Below are 21,676 nucleotides of genomic sequence, written 5' to 3'. Positions count from 1 at the left end.
CAGGGATGAACAGTTTTTAGATCTGCAAACATGGTAATTTAGGAAGTTTCACAATTAATTTGGATTAGTGTATTTTTCTTTTCCCAGTAGTTACTATAAAAAATTACAAATAATTCCTTGGAGGTAACTGGAGCTTGAGGCTCGCTGGCCAGAGTGTCTACAAGATCACAACCTGGAACATCTGAGGTGGATAATAATAGCTCTTCAATATCCAATTAACAGATGGCCTCCAAGGAAACTACACTGCCCAAAAGAAGAAAGAAACAGAGTAGAAATTGTGAAAAAGTTGAAGAACCAGAGACTGAAGTATTTGAAGTGGAGAAAATAGTGGAGCGGCGTGTAGTATCAGACAAAGTAGAATAGCTCCTGAAATGGAAGGGATATTAAGATGCTGATAATACCTGGGTACCAGAAGAAACTTTAGATTGTGCTGATTTAATCAGGGCTTTCATAAATTCTCAAGGAACGAGTTCATCTGCCAGTGAATATGATGATAGCACATCAAATGATAAATGAAATGCTGGTGACAATCCAAGTGGCTTTCCTAGGGGTCTTGAGCCTGAACAAATAATTGCTGTCACATGATGGAGAAACGATTTTCTTCATGAAGTGAAAAAATCCAAGTAAAATTGGGTTGGTTCCAGGAAAAGAGGTTAATGATAAGGGCCCTGATATTGTTACTGATTTTTATAAATGGAGGCTATATTGGGCTGGAAAATGAAACACAGTAATTTTTCTATTGATATATATAATATATGTACACACATATTCATTTCAAAATATGTACAATCTGAGTCTTGTGTTTTGCATTAATGTTGTGAAATAATAGTGATAAATTTGATATGTTAGTTTTGAAAGTAGTATTTGTGGTGCTTTGGATACAATAAGGCTTTCTGGAGTTGCTTTCTCTATCATAAAAGAGTATTTAATTCCAGGTCATATTTACTTCTTCATCATTCAAGGGCAGGTTATTTTTTAAATGTAAGGTAAATCTCTTATTCATTGCTCAATCAGAACAGCTGTATTTAACTGCTGTGTTGAAGGACCATCCATTTTTTGTTTGTGTGTGTGTATGTATACATTAAACACACTGGCAATTTCTTTTGGGGATTTTGTTTATTTAGAGTAGTACTGGGCACAACACTCAGGCCATATGCTAGGCAAATCCTCTATCACTCAGGTACATCTCTAGCTCCTGTTTTGTTTTGCTTTTGGGACTGAGTTGCTGGGAAGCTCAGGGTGGCCTTGATCTGTCGAAGACTTTTTCTGTATCTATTGAAGTAGATGATCATGTAGTTCTTGTCCCTGTCTCTGTTGATATGGTCAATTACACTTATTAATTTGTGTATATTAAATCAGTCTTGTATCTGTGGGATGAAGACTGGGTCATAATGTACGATTTTTTATTTGTTTCTGGATTCTGTTGGCTAGTATTTATTAAAAGAGTTTTGCATCTGTGTTCATCAAAGAAATGGTCTGTAATTCTCTTTTTTTGGTTGGATTCTTATATGATTTTGAGTCTGAAATTGCTCTATTTCCTTCACAGAAAAGCTTGAGGAATACTAGTATTAGTGCACCTTTAAAAATCTTATTAGAATTCACCAGTGAATCCATCTGGGCCTGGGCTTTTCCTTGTTGGAAGACTTCTGATTATCTCCTCAATCTTGTGTATTATTGGCTTGATTAACTGGTTTATATCTTCTTGGTTCAGCTTAGGTGGTTTGTATCTCTCTAGAAATTTGTCCATTTCTGCTAGGTTTTCCTTCTTTTTTGAGTATAGGTTTTGAAAGTAGTCATCATAATCATTTGGATTTCTTGGATATTTGTTGTAATGTTTATTGTGGCATCTCTGATTTTATTGATTTGAATCTTATCTCTTTTTTTCATCAGTCTTGCTAGTGCTCTATCAGTTTTATTATTTTTCCCCAAAAAAAGCTTTTTGTTTCATTGATTTTATGTATAGTGTTTTAGTCTCTGTTTCATTGATTTCTGCCCTAATCTTTGCTATCACTCTCTGTCTCTCCATTTAGTAGTTTTGGATTTGGTTTGTTCTTTTTCTAGCAGTTTTTGTTGCATCATGAGGTTATTTACTTGAGGGTTTCTGTTTTTGTTTTTTTTGGGGTCTAGTCATGGGGTCTGAACTCTGGGCCTGGACACTGTCCCTCAGCTCTTCAGCTCAAGGCTAGTGCTCTACCACTTGAGCCACAGAGCCACTTCTGGCTTTTTTTCTTTTTGCTTATGTGGTGCTGAGGAATCGAACCCAGGGCCTCATGCTTGCAAGGCAAGCACTCTACCACTGAGCCACCTTCCCAGCTCATGTTTCTATTTTCTTTATGTGTGGGCTTAGAGCTACAAACTCTCAGCACTGCTTTTGCTGTATCCCAGAAGTTCCATTGTGAGGGGCTAGGAATGTGCCTTAGTGGTAGAGTGCTTGCCTAGCATGCATGAAGCCCTGTTTGATTCCTCAGTACCACATGGACAGAAAAAGCCAGAAGTGGTGCTTGGCTCATGTGCTAAAAGAAGCTAAAAGCTAAAAGAAGCTCAGGGAGAGTGCCCAGGCTCCGAGTTCAAGCACCAGGACTGGCAACAAAAAAAATAGCCAAAGATCAATGAAATAGATTAGAAGGCCCAGAAATAAAGCCATACCCTTAAAGTTATCTGATATTTGATAAGGAAACCAAAAACATACAGTGCAACAAATAGGCTTGTAGTGGGGAGGTGCAGAGAGACCACTCAGTTCGCAGTGAAAATGTACAAGATTTTATTGAGTGAAAAGTGCTGACCTGCCAGGACGGCACCTGGAGTCAGGATCCCAGGAAATGGCCCCAAGTGCCAGCCCTCATCAGCTTTTAAATATTTTGGGCTAGGGTGGGGAAAGGGGGAGGTTGGGTGTTGGTTTTAGCCAGTGATTGTTACAAGAACTTTGCACCTTAAATTTAAATTTCCTGCCAAGGTTTTGCTGGTGGGAAGCAGGGGAATAGAATAGCGCTGGTATTATTCACAAAACAGCAGAAACAGTTAAAGAGTTACAGGGTTACAGAGTTACAATTACAGTTACTAGCTAAAATAGCTAGTTTCCATGGTAGGCTTATCCACAGCACACTTACATTTATATCTCCAAATCATTCATTATCCGTTTTACACAATCCAAGTCAAATATTATATTCCATCTTTACTTCCGCCACTATATCAGACTCTTTATTAGTTGGTGTTGGGAAAACTGAGCATCCATATATAGAGAAATAAGAGTCCATCCCTGTTTATCATCGTGCAATAATATCAATTCAGAGTGGATCAAAGACCTCAACATCAGACCTGAAAATTTGTCACTGCTACAAGAGAGAGTGGGACAAACATTAGAACTTACAGGTATAGATAGAACTTCTTGAAAAGAGTCCTAGGGGCGCAACAGATAGGAGAGAGACTTGACAAGTGGTACTCCATCAAAATAAAAAGTTTCTGCACAGCTAAGGACATAGTAAACTAGAAAGATAGCCAACAGACTGGGAAAATATAACCAACAATACATCAGTCAAAGGCTAAAAGAGGATGTTCTTAGGAAAGAAAAAGGTAAAATGTTTACATGCCTCTTCATATTTATAAAATTAGAAACTCCAAGATACAGAAACAAGAAATCTCTGCTTTTTAATTTTAATTTTTGATGGTTCTGTCTTCTTTATGTATGATGTAATCAAGTGTTTTATCTTTAGGGGAAGGGAAGGGTACAGAACTCAAGGGGAAAGGATGAAAAAAATCCATCAGTGGAGCTCACTGGACATAGATGAAAATGAACTATAAAACTAGTGGGTAGAGACAGGAGGGAGGGATTGGGAGATAATGAGGGAACAGAAGACACTGTATGAAAGGAAATGTACTCATTACCTGACTCATGTAATTGTAATCCCTCTGTACATCACCTTAATAATAACAATAAAAATAATCAGTGGGTCATGCCTATAATCCTAGCTATTTAGGCTGAGATCTGAGGATAATGGTTCAAAGCCAGCCCAGGCAGGAAACTCCATGAGACTCGATCTCCAATTATAAACAAGAGAAAACTGGAAACCTTGAGCAAGAAAGCTCAGAGATGGTGCCCATGCCCGAGTTCAAGCCCTATGACCTACAAAAACAATTAAATACAACAAACTTTCTCAAATAGAAGCATTTTCTTATGGCTCCTAGTTCCCACTTTCCAGTATCTTTTGGACTATTCTGGGTAGAACTTGTGCTAGTTTGGCCATCTTTGACAGTTATTCACTTTTTTAAACTTGTTTCTTAGTTGTGTATATATTTGTAAAGTTATGTGAACTCTTTATTTTTCATGCAGAAAAGAATTTTGTCCATCTCTTTTAAAACAATTCCTTGCCTTTTATCACTATCCTAAAAACCAATTTCACTTTGAAGCTACTTTGGCTGAGGGTGTAGAGTCAGCCAATAGTAGTTTGTGGTTTGAAAGATTTGGCTTTGACATGTTACCTTTATTTCTACTTATATGCTATAAATTCTTCTTTACATAGAAGTTTTGCTGCTTTCCAGCAATATTGGTAAACCAAATGTAAAGATATCCTTTGCTGATTAAATGAATCAGGAAGGAATGTGGCACCATCTCTAACATGACAGAAGTTACAGTATTTGTGAATTTGAATTCTTTTCCTTAGCCTTCTCTGGTTACTAAGTAAACATGAACATCTTTGATTCATTCATAACCATGCTCAGTCTACACTTTTATTCTTTCATTCCGTATGTGAGTCATTTGCATTTGTGGACATTATTGAAAGACTGAGAAGTGGTAAGAGATGTTTTATTTATTGTTGGTTCCATTCTAACCTTGCAAGATGGGGGCTTACCTCACTAACTGTTGGGAAGTTCTGAGCCTCTAATATAACATCATTTATGGCTTATGAAAGGTACTTCTGCGATGCCTTAGTTCTTTATGATTTTTGTGTTTTTTTTCCAGTCCTGGGGCTTAAACTCAGAGCCTGGGCTCTGTGCCTGAGCTTCTTCTGCTCAAGGCTAGCTCTTTACCACTTGAGTCATAGTGCCACTTCCAGCGCTGATTAGTTTTTTCGAGATGAGAGTGTCATGGACTTTCCTGCCCAGCCTGGCTTTGAACCACAGTCTTCAGATCTCATTCTCCTGAGTAGCTAGGATTACAGGAGTGAGCCATGATGCCAAGCTTAATTCTTCTTTCTTATGTTGGTATTTTATTTGTAGGTCAGAATTGCTTGTCCTGAAAGGATGGAACAAATAATGTTATCCCACATACCACCCAACCGATGTTCCTTAGTTTGCACTCTGTGCAAGTTGAAGACAGGAGTTTGTATTCAGGTAAGTCTCCATGAAAAGTGGTAGAATGAACTAAAACCAGATTGGCCCTACTCTCCCTCTCAGAACAAGTGTTTCATTAACCAAAAAATTACTCAGTAGTCTTCCCACTCACACCTAGAGTGTTAATGTTATGCTAACCATCTCAGGAAATCCTTTTTTTTTTTTTTTTGGAATGTTGCCTCTAGATCATTCCAATTATTCTTTCTGTTCATAGTGTTTGCCAGGTATAGTAGTGTATACCTGTAGCCAACTACCTGTAGGCCCAGCTACTCAAGCAGTTGAGACGGGAAGATCACTTTAGTTTGGGAATTTGAAGCCAACCTGTATTCAAAAAGCATTTGTAGCAGGAGCTAATAATCTCTCTGTCTTTTACTGTCAGAGCTGATGAGGTAACTGAACTCTTGACACCAAGCTATGATACTATTTGGGATGGAAATAAGCTAGATTGAACTCTAAAACATGCAGTCTATGATTTTGTGTTATTTACCTACTAACTGTAAATGCACTTGAGATCCAAGATGATTTGGATGATTTGATAGATGATTCTGTAATTGGGCTGAGTGACCATTTTTGGTAAGGAAAAAAGATGCAATTGAATGGATAAAATCTGGTGGTTACTTTTTGTATATATATTTATTGTAAAAATGTTGTACAGAGGGGTTACAGTTACATGAGTAGGGTAATGAGTACATTTCGTAGCGAGCATTGTTACCTTCTCCTTTGTTTCCCCCCTATCATCACTTCCCTCCCCACCTCCCCAACTCCTCCTGCCTCTCCAACCCCAGTATTGTAAAGTTCATTTTCAACATAGTGTCCTGTACATCGCTTAATCACAGTGGGTCAGCCTACATCCTCAGTTAAGCCTTCCCCAATGTCCCTTCCCCTCCCCAATTTACAAAAAATATATATACACAATGCAGAACACCAGAATCAAATCCAGTGAAAACAGGGGTTATACCATGGAAGAAGAACATACAAAAAACCCCAAAAGAATCACATAGTGCATTGTAAGTACATTAAAAACACTAGCAAGCAAGAAAAAAACCACTTGTGTCCCTGTCTTGGGGTATATTTTGCTTAACATTATCTCATGTGGTCATATGTACATAGCCTTTGACCTTCTCTGCTTGTCCTAGACATGTACTAGTCATTGCAAACAAGGGAAACCATGGGACCTATGTTTCTTTGGGTCTGGCTTACGGTTACTTTTGCAAGTCATTCTCATAAGCACATTTGTTATATATGGTAGTTTAAGTAAAGCTTTCTGGGATGTCTGAGGTACAGGAATTCAAATGAAGTAGAAATAGTTGCTGCGGTGGCACCCAGAAGCAGCAGTTGGAAGGTAACACAAGAATAAGATGGAAAGCCAGGCCACAATGACTCATACCTGTAATACTAGCTACTCAGGAGGCAGAGATTTGAGGATCACAGTTCAAAGTCAGGCCCAGGCAGGAAAGTCCATGAGACTTATCTCCAATAAACTATTCCAAAAAAAACTGGAAGTAGTGCTGTGGCTCAATAGTGCTGTGGTAGAGTACTAGCCTTGAACAAAAAGAAGCTCAGGGCCATCACCCAGGACCAGAGTTCAAGCCCTACCACCAGGCAAAAACAAAGATTAAGATGGAAAGGGCAGTTGCCTCCAGAAAAGACACAAAAATTGACTTTGTACTTTTGTTTTTCATAATGTCATTTTACTTTCTAGTCCAAATGTAATTTGGTGGCTCTGCTCGAAAGAGGGAAGGAAGAACTGAGCTTCTACTCCTTAGGTCTCCTGCATGTGAGCTGTAGGTAGTTGGAGTTGGATATTGCTTCTAGAAAAGGGGCTATAAAATTGCATAGCTTAGGACAGTGTAGTTCTAGGTGTTTTGTGTGAGTTTTCTTACTTACATGTCATGTCATGTTCTAGATTCATCTGTCAAAATTGAATGCTTCCTTTGTTCTTAAACTTTGATTTGGATAACTTTGTTCACTTTAATTACAGCACTGTAGACTCTAATATGACACATTTCCTACTTCTGTGTACATTGTCTCCTTTTGGACCCTGTGTGAGATACAGTTGGAGGCCAAGATTCTGTGAATTAGTCCTGACATGAAATAGAGTACCTGCCCCTTCTAAGTGATCAAATAGTGTTGAATATATACATCTTCATTTTCTTGCACCATAGATATGCATTTCCCCCTCTGAAAAGTAAAATATTTTCCACATTTTCATAGTCATTATTAATCATTTTATTTCAGATATTGAATTATTGTCCTTACTGTGGTATCTGCATTTCCGATTAATTTTGCTTTTTTAAAACATTATTTCTAGGGCTGGGAATGGGGCTTAGTGGTAGAGTGCTTGCCTAGCATGCATGAAGCCCTGGGTTTGATTCCTCAGTACCACATACACAGAGAAAGCTGGAAGTGGCACCGTGGCTCAAGTGGTAGAGTGCTAGCCTTGAGCAAGAAAAGCTCAGGGACAAAACCCAGGCCCTGAGTTCAAGCTCCAAGACTGGCAGAAACAACAACAACAACAACAATAACATTACTATGGCTTTGTAGTAGAGTTTGAAATTTGGAATTGATATTCCTCCAGCACTGTTCTTTCTGCTAAGGATTGTTTTTGCTATTCGGGGTCTTTTATTTTTCCAATTCAGGAGCATGGGAGGGTTTTTCTACTTCCTTAATTCTGCTTTAATTTCCTTTTTCAGGTTTTTAAAGTTTTCTTCAGAGAGGTCCGTCACTTCTTTAGTTAACTCCTAGTTATTTTTTGCTATTACAAAAGGGGTTGCTTTCCTTATTTCAGCTGCATTCTTCTCATTATTGGCATACAGGAAAGCCATTGATTAGTGAGGCTTAATTTTATACCCTGCTACTTTGCCAAAGTTTCCAATCAGCTCAAGTAAATTGGGAGTGGAGTCTATGAGATTCTTTAAATCCAAGATCATGCCATCTGCAAAGAGGGAGAGTTTTATTTCAGCTTTCCCTATTTGGATCCCCTTTATGTTTTCATCTTGTCTTATTGTCCTAGCTAGGCATTCTAATGATAAGTTGAAGAGAAGTGGAGAGAGTCATACATCTTTGTCTTGTTCCTGACTTTTGAGGAAATGGCTTTAAGTTTTTTTTTTTTTTTAAATTTTATTTTATTTTATTTGAGAACATACTGTACAGAGGGGTTACAATTACATGGTCAGGATAATGCATACATTTCTTACCAAGCATTGCAGCCTCCTCCTTTGTTTACCCTTCACCTCCCTTCCCAGCCTCCCCCCTCCCCCCCACCCAATCATACCCCCCCTCTCCCCCCTCCAACATTGTAAAGCTGGTTTTGACATGACATTTTGTACTTCTCATTGTTGCAACAGGTCCACCTGAATCCTTAAACGACTTGTTTGTCCCCATCTCCTCCACATGTTATACTGACATCAAATATAGTGAAAGCAGGGGTTACACTGTGGGGGAGGGACATACAAAGCAACCAAGAAATAATCTTATAAATGCGTTAGAAACACATGCATGAAAGAAACAAAAACATTAAAATACATATTTGAGGGTTCGTTTTCCTAACATCACATTCTCTGACTTTTTCCGCTTGACTCATACCTATACTAGATATTGCAAATAAGGGAAACCATGGGACCTATGTTTCTTTGGGCCTGGCTTACTTCACTTAATATAATTTTTTCCAAGCCTTTCCATTTCCTAACAAATGGGGCAATGTCATTCTTTCTGATGGAGGCATAGAATTCCATTGTGTATATATACCACATTTTCTTGATCCATTCATCTATTGAGGGGCATCTGGGTTGGTTCCATATCTTAGCTATGGTAAATAATGCTGCAATAAACATAGTTGTGCTGGTAGCTTTAGTGTGGTCTTTTTTGTAAACATTAGGGTAAATGCCCAAAAGTGGGATTGCTGGGTCATAGGGGAGCTCTATGTGGAGTCTTTTGAGGAACCTCCATACTGCTTTCCAAAGTGGTTAAACAAGTTTACATTCCCACCAACAATGAAGTAAGGTTCCTTTCTGTCCACATCCCCTCCAGCATCTGTTGTTGTTAGAGTTCTTGATTTTTGCTGTTCTAACTGGAGTGAGGTGATTTCTCAATGTTGTTTTGATTTGCATTTCTTTTATGGCTAGGGATGTTGAACATTTCTTCATGTGTCTATTGGCCATCCTTCTTTCTTCTTCAGAGAAGCTTCTCTTTAAGTCTTTCGCCCACTTACTTATTGGGCAGTTGTTTCTTTGAGGATTTGTTGTTGAGTGGTTTAATTTTTTGAGTTCCAAGTATATTTTAGATATGAGACCCTTGTCCGTTGTATGGCTAGTAAAGATCTTCTCCCAGTCCGTGGGCTTTCTATTGATCTTGCTAGCTATGTCATTTGCCCTGCAGAAGCTCTGCAACCTTATACAATCCCATTTGTCCAACCTTTCTTTGATTTATTGTGTTTCCGGGTCTCTATTCAGAAAATTTCGGCCTGAGCCAAGGAGACCCAGGGTTTCTCCTATTCCATCCTGTAATGTTTTCAGAGTGTCTGGGCTTTAAGTTTTTGCCATTAAGTATAATGCTGGTTGTAGGTTTGTCATACACAGCCTTTATTATATTGAAAAATGTTGCATGGATTCCTAGCTTTTCCAGAGTCTTCATCATCTTTTCTGCATCTATTGAGATAATCATGTAGTTCTTATCCTTGCTCTTCTTGATGTGATGAATTATATTGATTGATTTGTGTATATTGTACCAGCTTTGCATCCCTGAAATGAATCCTGTTTGATGATGGCATAAGATTTTTTGGATGAGTTGTTGAAGTTGATTGGCCAAAATTTTGTTGAGAACTTTTGTATTGATGTTTATCAAAGAAATGCATCTGTAATTCTCTTTCTTTGATGAGTCCCTGGCTGGTTTTGGGATGAGGGTTATGATGGATTCATAAAAAGAGTTTAGTAGTGAAGTTTAATTTTCAATTTCAATGTGGAGTTGTAGGAATATTGGTGTGAGTTCTGCTCTGAAGGCCTTATAGAATTCCACTGTAAATCCATCTGGTCCTGGGCTTTTCTTAGATGGGAGGTCTCTTATTCCTGTTTCTATTTTGATGCTTGATATGGGTTTGTTAAGTTGGTTTAACTCATCTTGGTTTAGTTTTGGCATGTGGATATTTGCTAGGAAATCATCCATTTCTTACAGATTCTCAAATTTGTTAGCATGAAGATTTGAGAAGTATTCCCTTATAATGTTCTGAATCTTGGTTGTTTCTGTGGTGATGTTTCCATTCTCATCTCTGAGTTTGTTTTTTTGGGTTTGTTCTCTTTTGTTCTGGTAAGATTTTCTAAGGGTCTGTCAATATTGTTAATTTTTGTGAAGAAAAAACTGTTTCATTGATTCTTTTAAAAATTTTTTTTAATTTAATTTAATTTTATTTGTGAACATACTGTACAGAGGAGTTACAATTACGTGGGCAGGATAATGCATACATTTCTTACCAAGCATTGCAGCCTCCTCCTTTGTTTACCCTTCACATCCCTTCCCAGCCTCCCCCCGCCCTCCCCCCCCTCCCGCACCAAAGTTGTAAAGTTCGTTTTCGACATGACAACTTGTACTTCTCATTGTTGCAACGGGTCCACCTGTATCCTTAAACGACTTGTTTTTCCCCATTTCCTCCACAAATTATACAAACATCAAATATAGTGAAAGCAGGGGTTATACTGTGAGGGAGGGACATACAAAGCAACAAAGAAATAATCTTATAAATGCGTTAGAAGCAAATGCATGAAAGAAAAAAACATTTAAATACATATCTAAGGGTTCATTTTCCTGACATCACCTTATCTGAACTTTTCTGCTTGACTCATACATATACTAGATATTGCAAATAAGGGAAATCATGGGACCTATGTTTCTTTGGGCTTGGCTTACTTCACTTAATATTTTTTCCAAGCCTTTCCATTTTCTAACAAGTGGGGCATTCTTTCTGATGGAGGCATAGAATTCCATTGTGTATATATACCACATTTTCTTGATCCATTCATCTACTGAGGGGCATCTGGGTTGGTTCCATATCTTAGCTATGGTAAATAATGCTGCAATAAACATAGTTGTGCTGGTAGCTTTAGTGTGGTCTTGTTTGTAAACATTTGGATAAATGCCTAGAAGTGGGATTGCTGGGTCATAGGGGAGCTCTATGTGGAGTCTTTTCAGGAACCTCCATACTGCTTTCCAAAGTGGTTGAACAATTTTACGCTCCCACCAACAATGCAACCTATGTCCTTTGCCATGCAGAAGCTCTGAAGTTTCATACAATCCCAATATTCCAACCTTTCTTTGATTTGTTGTGTTTTTGGGTCTTTACTAAGAAAATTTTGGCATGTGCCAAGAAGCCCTAGAGTTTCCCCTATTCCTTCCTCTGATGTTTTCAGGTTGTCTGCTTTGATTTTTAATACGTTTATTGTAAATATACTGTATCTAGAGTGGTTACAGTTACATGAGCAAGGTAATGAGTACATTTCTTATCAAGCATTGTTGCCTCCTGTGTTTTTCCCCTATCATCCCTTCCCTCCCACCTCCACAACTACATTCCCTCCCTTACACCTAAATTGTAAAGTTTATTTTTCAACATAGTGTCTTGTACATCTCATTGTTACAGTGGGTCAACCTGTATCCCTGTTTTTTCCCTTCCCCTCCCCAGAGTAGAGAAGTATATATATATATAAGATGCAGGGTATCAACATCAAATACAGTGAGAACAGGGTTATACTGTGGGGGAGAAACATACAAAGAAACAAAAAAATCACATGGGACATTATAAATGTGTTAAAAACTATAGCAAGAAAAAACCCACTTGTGTCCCTATCTTGGGGTTCATTTCGCTTAACATCATCTTATCTGGTCATATGTACATAGCTTTTGACCTTTTCTACTTGTCCCAAGCATATACTAGTTATTAGAAATAAGGGAAACCATGGGACCTATGTTTCTTTGGGCCAGGCTTACTTCACTTAATATAATTTTTTCCAAGTCTTTCCATTTCCTAACAAATGGGGCAATGTCATTCTTTCTGATGGAGGCATGGAATTCCATTGTGTATATATACCACATTTTCTTGATCCATTCATTTACTGAGGGGCATCTGGGTTGGTTCCCTATCATAGTTATGGTAAATAATGCTGAAATAAACATAGTTGTGCTTGTAGATTTGGTATGGTCTTGTTTGTGATCATTCGGGTAAATGCCCAAAAGTGGGATTGCTGGGTCATAGGGAAGCTCTATGTGGAGTCTTTTGAGGAACCTCTATACTGCTTTCCAAAGTGGTTGAACAAGTTTACACTCCCACCAACAATGCAGTAGGGTTCCCTTGTGGCCACATCCCCTCCAGCATCTGTTGATATTAGAGTTCTTGATTCTAGCCATTCTAACTGGGGTGAGGTGGAATCTCAATGTTGTTTTCATTTGCATTTCTTTTATGGCTAGAGAGGTTGAGCATTTCTTCATATGTCTATTGGCCATCCTTTCTTCTTCAGAGAAGTTTCTCTGTAAGTCTGTAGCCCACTTATTTATTGGGCAGTTGTTTCTTTGAGGATTTGTTGTTCAGGGATTTAATTTTTTGTATTCTTAAGTACATTTTAGATACGAGGCCCATGTTTGTTGTATGGCTAATGAAGATCGTCTCCCAATCCATGGGCTTTCTGTTGATCTTGTTAACTAGGTCCTTTGCCTTGCAGAAGCTCTGCAACTTCATGCAATCCCATTTGTCCAACCAACCTTTGATTTGTTGTGTTTCCGGGTCTCAATTAAGAAAATTTCGACCTGTGCCAAGTAGACCTAGGGTTTCTTCTATTCTGTCCTGTAATGTTTTCAGGGTGTCTGCTTTGACTCCGTGGTCTTTGATCCATTTGGAGTTGATTCTGGTGCAGGGTGATATATAAGGATAAGGATCTAGCTTTAGTATTCTACAGGTGATTGACCAATTTTGCCAGCACCATTTACTGAAGAGGCTGTCTTTCTTCCATTCTATTTTTTTTAGCTCCCTTATTGACAATTAGGTGACTGTAGGTCTGTAGGTTCATTTCTGTGTTTTCAATTCTATTCCATTGGTCCTGAGGTCTGTTCTTGTGCCAGTACCAAGCTGTTTTGATTACTATGGCTTTGTTAGTAGAGTTTGAAATTTGGAATTGATATTCATCCAGCACTGTTCTTTTTAAAAAAATTTTTTTTTTGGGTCCGGTCGTGAGGCCTGAACTCTCGGCTTTGGTGCTGTCCCTCAGCTCTTCAGCTCAATGCTAGCACTCTACCACTTGAGCCACAACGCCACTTCTGGCTTTTTTCTTTTTGCTTATGTGGTGCTGAGGAATCGAACCCAGGGCCTCAGGCATGCAAGGCAAGTGCTCTACCACTGAGCCACCTTCCAGCCCCTCCAGCACTGTTCTTTATGCTAAGGATTGTTTTTGCCTCTGTATTTTGTTTCTTTCCCTAAGAACAGGTTTCCTAGGTTACTGATAAATCATTTTCATAGTTGTACCTTGTCTTGTTTTTCTTTGGCTTCATACAAGTTCAGTATATGCTCAACATAGGGTTCTGCTTGCCCCTCCACCCCTAGTTCTGTTGCCTTTAACCCTCCTTTCTTCTGCAGTGCTCTGTAAGAAGCTGCACCACAGCTTTTCATGTCACCTGTGCCTTTGAGCACAACCTAGAGATGAAGACTGTCCTAGATGATAGCGATGAAGTAAAGTTCAAGTCATTCTGTCTCAAGCACAGTCAAAACAGGCAGTCACTTGGGGAGGTTGAGCCCCACAACCACAGAGCTGCCGAACCAAGCCATAACAAGAGTGAGAAAAATAACATGAGGGCACAGAAGCTTCGTGAGCTAGAAAAAGAGTTCTATTCCTTTGTGAAATTGAAAGACGTGGCTGCAGAACTAGAGTTACCCGTGGAAACTGTGGATTTCATCAATAAGTACTGGAATCTCAAGCGCAAAAGCAACTTCAACAAACCATTATTTCCTCCCAAGTTGGAAGAAGAAAACATCCTGGTACAGCCAAAAGAAGAAAATATTCACACTTGCGTGAGAATGTTTATGCACCTGCGGCAGGACTTGGAGAGGGTAAGGAGATTGGTGCTGACTAGTGTGTAGATCATAGTCTGCATAAAAATAAAAGGTCCTACTTCCAGTTTAAAAAGGACCTCCTGGGTTTTGCCTGTCTTCTGATTTTACTATGGTCTGGTTTACTATGGACATTGGGGCTCCTCTGAAATTTTGATTAGCACATTCAGGGGATTGGCAAGGCTCATGTTTATGATTTTTGTTGTTGTTTTATTATAATTTCCTACCTTATTTTTGCTGGTCCTGAGGCTTCAACTCGGCCTGGGCGCTGTCCCTGAGCTTCTTTTGCTCAATTCTATTGCTCTACCATTTGAGGCACAGTGCCACTTCCAGCTTTTTCTGTTACTAACTGGTAATAAGAGTGTCACCGACTTTCCTGCCCAGGGGGCTTTTAACTATGATCATCACATCTCAGCCTCTTGAGTAGCTAGAATTACAGACATGAGACACCCACACCCAGCTTTAGTTTACTTAGTTTGTTCATTACTTTGAGCCTAAATTGGCTTGATTGTATTTACTTATACAATTTAGAGACTGCTGGCTGAGGAAAGAGTGAACTTTAGGTTCAGGAAAGTGCTTGCTGCACTCTGGGTGTTTTAGTCTGAATAGTACGGATTATATGTTGTGGGGCACTGGCCTCCACTACTCCCCACACGTAGTTGTGTGACCCACAGCTAAGGACAGCTCCAGAGTCCTGTAAGCCCGTGGCAGTCAGAAGCACCTCAGGTTGACAGCCACACCACCAGATAATTTATCTCAGGATATATTCTCCAAGTATCCACTAAGTTAGGTGCTATAGGAGTTCAAAGGTAAACTAGGTGCTGTGTTTACCCTGAAATCTTTAAATTGATTGTGCAGTTATAGAAATGGCTAGGTGCGGGGGAGAGAATCCTTCTGCTACCAAAACTCCAAAAACTATGAGACCTTAAAAAATATGATTTTTGTTTTTTGCCAGTCCTGGGTCTTGAACTCAGGGCCAGTACACTGACCCTGAGCTTTTTTCTTTTTCTCAAGGCTAGCCCTCTACCACTTGAGCCAGTACCACTGCTGGCCTTTTGTGTTTATATGGTACTGAGGAATCAATCCCAAGGCTTCATGCATGCTAGGCAAGCACTCTACCACTAAGCCACATTCCCAACCTGAGTACATTTCTATTTGAACAGTTTCACCCTCTCCCTCATTTTATCTCAGTGAAATATGAAAAATTTTAAGATATACATGGAGTCCCTGTTGTTATTACTGTTGTGCAGTTATAGAAATGGCTTGGTGGTGGGGGATTTCCCTTCTGCTACCTAAACTCTAAATCTATGAGACCTTAAAATAATACATATTTTTGCCTATCCTGGGACTTAAACCCTGGGCCTGGGCGCTGTCCCTGAGCTTCTTTTTTCTCAAGCCTAGCACTCTACCACTTGAGCCAGCAACACTTTCTGGCCTTTTGTGTTTATGTGGTACTGAGGAATAGAACCCAGGGCTTCATTCCAAGCCTGAGTACATTTCTATTTGAACAGTGTCACCCTCTCCCTCATTTTATCCCAGGGAGATATGGAAAAAGTTTAACATACACAGAGTCCCTGTTGTTATTACTGTTGTTTACCAACACTCTTCTAAACATTTTGTAAATATTCTTTTAATCCTAACCTGCTTATGGAAGAAAATACTTAAACATCCCCATTTACAGATGCACAAACTAGATCACAGAACAGGTGAGGGGTGTGAGAGAAGAAGTTTTCCCCCTGGTGACTGTGGAAACTTGACTAAGCTGAAGGTATGAGCAAAAAAGCCACTTTCTACTGAGGAAGCTGAGATCTGAGAATCGCAGTTCAGAGCCAGCCTTAGCAGGAAAGTCCATGAGATTCTTACCTCCAATGAACAACTTAAAAAACGAAGTAGAGCTGACTCACATGGGAGGGCACTAGTCTTGAGCAAAGTCCTGAAGGACATTGCCCAGGACCAGCACAAAAAAGAAACTCCTTTCGATCTGGGAAGCAGACTTTTCTCTTTCTCTCCCATCATTTGTACTCTGGAACTGAAAGAGAAGGCTAAATCAGCAGTTGTTCTTCCCATTCTGATAATGCATGAAAATATTAAGCTTGTAACACAACAAAAAGAATAGATTTTTAAAGTTGGGCACAGTGGCTTACAACTATACTACCAGCTACTCAGGATGCCCCAGAGATGGAGAGGAGGCTGTCTTGAGGCCAGTCTGGGGGAAAAAGCTAATGAGATCCCATTTAACACACCAGGTATGATGGTACATGTCTGAAATCCCACCTACACAGGAGGCATAGCTAGTTAGGATCATGATCCAAGTCTAGCCCAGGCAAAAAGCATGAAGACCCTATCTGAAAATAGCTTAAACAAAAATGGCTGGAGTGAGTGGCTCAAGTAGTAGAATGCTTGTCTAGCAAGTACCAGGCCCTGAGTTCAAACCTCAAAGTTGCTGCAAAAGCAAACAGATTTCAGAAGGAAGCTTTGGAGCATTTTGCTTTTGCTACTGTTTAATATGGGAATAATGCCCCATGATGGCTATAGAAATTCCTGTGGAATTCTCTCAGTATGTGGCCCTTGAATCTATCATCATTCTCACCCATCCCCTTCTTCATCCTTAGTCATCTTCATTTTAAATAAAAAATTTTAACTGTCAAATTTTGTTACTGTGACAAATATCTATTTTCTGGGGATTGCGCTTTTAGGTACAAAATCTGTGCTACATGATAAGCAAAAGAGAGAAGCTGAGAAGCTGAAACTCTCTCAGAACAACTTACAGGAGCAGATCTCAACTTGCAAGCCCAGATTATACATGAGGAAATTGCTACAGGTAACCTGTGTGTTAAAATTGTCCTAGAAAATATATAGACTCCAGTTACATCCTTTTTAATAATTTAATTTTTTTATATGTTCGATTTAAAATATTTTAAAGTTCTTGTCTGATATTTCATTTGCTTCAGCCTAGTCCTGATATGAACATGGCTCATGTTATCTAATGAGACCGAAATCTCAGGATAGGATTGGAAATTGCAAGTCTCTAAACCCCAAACATATGTTTGAGGCCTTTAGTTGAAGCCATGAAATTATTCTGTATTGATCTAAATCATTAAGATATCTCAGTATGGGCTGGGAATGTGGCTTAGTGGTAGAGTGCTTGCCTTGCATGTATTGAAGCCCTGGTTTCAAATGTTCAGTACCATATAAAAAGAAAAAGCCAGGGGCTGGGAAGGTGGCTCAGTGGTCAAGTGCTTGCCTCACATGCATGAGGCCCTGGGTTTGATTATCAGTACCACATATGCAGAAAAAGCCTGAAGTGGCACTGTGGCTCAAGCAGTAGAGCACTAGCCTTGAGCTGAAGAGCTCAGGGACAGCTCCCAGGCCCAGAGATCAGGCCCCCACAACCGGCAAAAAAAAAAAAAAAAAAAGCCAGAAATGGCAATGTGGCTCCAGTGGTAGAGTGCTAGCCCCCAAAAATCTCAATAAATAATATCCCACCTATAATCCTAGCTACTCAGGTGGCTGAGGTCCGAGGGTAGTAGTTCAAAGCAAGCCCAGGCAGGAAAGTCTATGACTCTTATCTCCAGTTAACTATATAAAATCTGGAAATAGTGTGGTTGTAATAAAAAATAATAATAATATAAGATTGAATCTCAGTTCCAAGAAAACATTTAATTCCAGGGTTATTCACCAGTAGTCTATAAAGTCTTAGCCAGAAGTTAATAGACCTGTACCTTATCTTTTCATTTATTCATTAACATTTGTTGAGCACTTACTAGGGACTCAGATCTAAACTAGACAGAATCCTTTCTTGTATGGAAGCCTAGCTGGAGTAATGACAGTCATATTCAGTAATACCTGTAGCCTCCCTTCTTCTCATTTAACACAGATAGGTTATAGCCGAGGATACTAGGGGTCACTGAGATATGTTTACAGAATCAGCTCCTGCCAGGGGCCAGCCAAATGAGGCTGTGGGGTATTTGTAAGTGATAACAGGTAGAAGCAAAGTGGTGTAGCAGGAGACAGTGATACTGTTACAGGACAATGTGATTGGCAAAGCAAGAAGACCCAAGGAACAGCAAGGAACAGCTCCTGTGTGCTGAAGAGATTGGCTCTAGACATTTGGCTTCTAATTGTAGAAGTCATAGCTCCGAGTGGCTGGCAACATCAACAGGTGGCATAAATGGGGGCTGTGGGTCTCACACACTGCCTATGGGGGATACCTTTTGTCAAGGCTCTAATAAGATAATAGTGGCAAATGGCAAGTCCATATGCATGAATTAATTTTTGGTAGTATATATATATATATATATATATATATATATATATATTTAATTTGGAAGTGTTCAACATAATAAAGACCTATGATCATATGATAACATAGCCAGGGAACTGGACAGAGGTGGGAATGTTGTCCCTGTAATCTCTACCATGGTAACTTATAGTCAGGATATTATTATAGGTTAAGAGCCTAAACCTTGTAGGAACCCCCCACTTTTAATGACAGGTTACAACATATATGTATTCTTACTGACCAAACCTGTGCTGCATTTATGAGGAAGGCCAGGAGAAAAGGGCGGGATAGGATGTGAAATGTCTGTGTTCAAGGCATGTCTTTAGCAGTGCCATGCATTGCCTATGCTTGCATGAACCAGGACACACAAGTAGAGTGTCAATTCCAAACCACTGCTAGTAACCTTCTGTTTGGAGGGGAAAGAGGCAGACTAGGGGTACAATGAGCAGCATACTAGTCTTTGTAATCCTTTTACAGATAGGGAAAAGAGAGGTAAGGTAGTTGGGAGCCATGGAACAGAGTAGCACTACTAAGATTAGCACCCTTAGCCCCATCCTCTAGTGCTGTTCCCACCACTTACACCATGAAAGTTTTTTGGTGAACACTAGGAAGATTGGGTCCATCAATTCCCTCTGCTACAAGCATATACACTATTACTTACATCAGTTATGAAAACAAATCATTCTTTTCCATCTCAGGATCTCCTTCGACAAATTCACTAGAGAATGCACTACTTTCGTCACCATCAAAAGTTGCCTTAAAGTTGGTCGCCAGACCAATACCAGAAGATTGCAGAAATGGCACCATAGAGACTGATCATCAGCCCTGCTTCCCTGGCAGTGGCTTGCTTACTCTCAGTAAAAGAAGCCTACAGGTGCCTGAAGAGCCACTGGACCTGCAAGTGAAATCGTCTACAAGGCCTCTGCTAGAAAGCAAGAATAAGTGCTTGCTGGACAGCCACAACCATTATCAGAATGAAGCCAACAATCCCAGTCCTAATCAGAAATCTCCATCTTCTGAGTTTTCTCATGGGCCATCAGTGGAGGTGGAGAAGTCTCCAGTCTTTGAGGCTATCCTCTATGGACAGTCTTGTACCAAGAATGGAAATAGTGAGCCTAGCCCCAAGTCTGCCAAATCAAATGGCCTTGAGGACAATCTGCCTGTGAATATCACCCAAGAAGCTAGTGCTAATGAGATTCTCGGTAACCAGGAACCCATGGTAGGCTCCCACTTAGCTGGTCAGAGTAGCTTTAGAAAATCAACTTTGGAAAAGTTCAGATCCTGTAAAGAAATGACCAAAAAATGTGGAAGTTGCACTGAGGGCCCCCAATGCTATGTGAAACCAAGAATATAAATCTTAAAGAGAAGTTCCTGGGTAGGCAGCATCTCAGGCAATCCTCTGAGTAAGCTGCACATCCAGAGACCAATGGGTATTGCCCAGATTTGAAACTGAGTGATTCGGAGAGCAAAAGTGATGGAAGTAATGAAAAAGCCATTGTAAACAAATATAGTTCAGACAAGGAACATCCAGGATTCTGAACAGGATTGCCATAGGGAAAGCAATGTGCAGAGATGATTCATGGTTCAATGCAGAGGTGATGAGAAACTGCCAGTGGTCCAGTATTTACCCCAGTTACTGGGTCAAATCCAAACACCAAAAGGATTCTGGCATGTATTAGGAGGAAATACAGGAAAAGGGAATTTTTTCCACAGTAAATTGAATTGCAGTATTTGAAAAGGTTTCAAGTCTTAATTTTTACAAATAGAGTAAGAATTACAGATTATGTCTGGAATTTGGTTTGTCAGAGGTTGGTTTGGAAACAGGCTAGGTCTAGAGTTATTTACTCAGTAAATATGCAGGCACAGCTTTCCAGTTACATTAACATACTGCTCAGTTTATGTATTATAAAGGGTCCTTACATTGCTAATGGTCTCTGTTTATGTATTAAGGATCACCACACTGCTAGTGGTTGACCAGAAACCATGATTATCAGACACTAAAATTACTTACCATTTGAAACTACAATATGATTCCCAGAGCTCCAGTCTCTGGAAAGTTTCTAACTGTACTGGTGTCGGTAAACTCTCTTTAAGGGAGAGACAGGGAGAGATCATCTTTGTCAGATACTGTCAAGCTCACTACCCTCTTCCTTTGCTTCTGGCTAGGTGGAGTTTCTTTGACAGAATCATAACTTACCATTCAGTTCTCCTAATGCCTGAAGTGTGTAGTGCCTGTTCTTAGACCTTCTCTTTTTTTGTTTTTGTTTTTGTTTTGTCCGTCATGGGCCCCGTCATGGGGCTCTACCTCTTGAGCCACAGTGCCACTTCCAGCTTTTTTTTTTTGCTTATGAGGTGACTGAGGAAGCGAACCCAGGGCCTCATGGATGCGAGGCAAGCACTTTGCCACTGAGCCACCTTCCCAGCCCCCTCTTAGACCTTCTTGTTGAGGACAAACTCATAACTCTTTTACCCAGCTAACAAGCATAAAAGGCTCACTTGTAATAGTGTTTACCAAAGTACACATATACTACTTCCAAGGAAAATGCTCTGATTCTCTGTTTAGGGATTTGTGAAGGATCCCAGAGTCTTTCCCAAAGTGAGATCATTTCTGGGATACTTGTAACAGATCAAGGTTTTCGTGTTGTTTTTGAATGAGTTTGATGACAGTTTTTGTCTTCCTGCTTTAATGTTTATAAGAAATTTTATTGAGGTATAAGGAAAATATAACGAAGTGCACAGAGGTTAAGTATTCTTACCTGCTTTAATTTTGAAACAGATTTTTATTTTCAAACAGAATTTGAGTCATGTGTTTGTCACATGGATATAATTTAACTTTGTGTCCAAAGGCAATTTTACAGACAAAAAGGCTGGAGCCATTTTTCACAGGTTGTTTGTATACCTTCCTCCAAAACTCTCAGCCTTGGTTCCTTCTTTCTAGAGGAAGAGAATAATAATTACACTTCAGGGGAAGGGGTGAAACTTGTTTG

General features: G+C 39.6%; 1 pseudogene; it reads left to right on the top strand.

The window, feature by feature from the left end:
• Window positions 1-222: 222 nt before the first annotated feature.
• On the top strand, window positions 223-20,265 carry LOC122111745 (annotated as a pseudogene).
• Window positions 20,266-21,676: the final 1,411 nt, after the last annotated feature.

The sequence above is a fragment of the Dipodomys spectabilis genome, unplaced genomic scaffold, assembly GCF_019054845.1.
Source record: "Dipodomys spectabilis isolate Male_0828 unplaced genomic scaffold, ASM1905484v1 ptg000087l, whole genome shotgun sequence".
NCBI classification, from domain to species: domain Eukaryota; kingdom Metazoa; phylum Chordata; class Mammalia; order Rodentia; family Heteromyidae; genus Dipodomys; species Dipodomys spectabilis.
The sequence above is the reverse complement of the archived record's forward strand: the minus strand, read 5'-3'. Positions and strand labels throughout refer to the sequence as shown.